This window comes from Amblyomma mixtum, chromosome 10 (assembly GCF_055824585.1).
Source record: "Amblyomma mixtum isolate Tamu chromosome 10, ASM5582458v1, whole genome shotgun sequence".
Lineage (NCBI taxonomy): Eukaryota > Metazoa > Arthropoda > Arachnida > Ixodida > Ixodidae > Amblyomma > Amblyomma mixtum.
In genome coordinates this window covers 187,647,583-187,649,272 of record NC_143021.1, presented here as the reverse complement: position 1 = coordinate 187,649,272, position 1,690 = coordinate 187,647,583, and positions in this window count along the sequence as shown.

Genomic DNA, 1,690 nt, shown 5'->3' with positions numbered 1-1,690 from the left:
CAAGGTAGCACACGCATTAGTGCCAACCTTAGAGCAGATACAGAATTCAATAGCGTGTGCTTGACATTCAGCGTTGGCAGTCAAGGATCCGGCTCATTCAATCTTGAATGTTCAAATCAGTGTTTTCTCATTTCCTTGACTGTCAGTGCTGATTGTCAAGCTCGTGCTCTTCGATTCTGTATCCGCTCCAAGGTTGGCACTTGTGCGTGTGCTTGTTGTCCTGCTGTCCTTATTAAGAAGAGCAAGTTGCTGGGCTAGTTGGTGCTGTTGCATCGTGGTGGAGCAGCGCAAAGGACGGGACACAAGAAACAAGGAAGGACGTACACAGGCGCTGACTATCAACTGATTTTTTATTGCGAAATACAGAGAATATATAGCAATCATGAGGGGGTGGAACATAGATAAAAGGTTGCTCGGTCGCCGGAATCCAGACGACAGTCACGTCAGTAGATAAAGTGTGTTGGTGAATGTGGTGGCTGGTGAAAAACGATAAAGAGAAGCGGAGGGTGTATAGGGCCAAGGCGCGAAATAACGGATGATCGGTAATGAAAGATGAGGTCGCCCAAAAGGGGCTAAAAGCTATAGACAATCAATAACAGAAATGATGGCATTAAAAACATAAAAATCTTTAAGAAGATTTAAAAAAAAACACTTTAGAAACATTAATACCTGGTAGGCTGGGAGGTATGAAGGGCCGGCAATCAACAAACACATTAAGGCCTCACGGAAGATGAATTTTTATAGAGGCCAAAAAAGGGGGCTAAAAGCACGAAACAACTAAAAGGAGGAGTAAAGGCCTGCGACGAATAAAAAAACTAACCCTATGTCACAATTAAAAGCCCGGGGGAAAAACACTAAAAAACAGGAAGGGATAAAAAACAAACGCCAATATTCACAACCCATGCCCTGCTGTTCTCAGAAAATCCAATTCTTTCTGAGATAAACTAATGGAAGATGTACTGACACAGTGGTCTTTTGCACGACGGATGTTGCAAGCCTCAAGCTATTTCTCTCGACGTACGATCTCGTCCTTTCCCAATGATTGTACATTGGTTAAAAATTGGGGCGCAGGTTTTGCTTTCACATTTTTTGCAGTGCTTGGCCAGATTTCCAGTGATGGCTATATTACCTAAATTATTATTATCTTCTTGAAGTCTGACATTGATGCATCTTCCCGTTTGACCAATGTATTCCTTCCCGCAGGATAAGGGGACAGAGTACACAACACCGGAGGCACAAGGAACGTGGGGATTGCTGTGCGTTTGCCCACAACCATGGTGAACTTGCTGGTTGTTAACTCTCCTGCAGAGAGAGGCGAGCTTGTTGGGCGCAGAATTTCCACAGTTGAATTTCTCTGGCAACAACGTCTGCGCCAGCTACGGGACTGGAAGCCGAAGAAACCCAAGTGGGATCCGAATCCCGTGCACACTGTTGGCGATGTGGATTTACCGGACGACATTCGGAATGTTCTCAGCCAGGGCCCAAAATTCGCCGTGGAACCGAAAAAATCGCCTGTGGAACTGCTAAGCCTTGTGGGGCAAGTGGGACAACAAGCTCCAGACTCCGACAAGGACAGGTGCGTTTCCGAGGGCGTGGACGTTCTGGTCAAGCATAAACCGTCCTCCAGGAGACTACCTGTACGCCGCACCGCCACCTTTCTTCGAACCCATGGACTTTTCTTGGTGCCCTC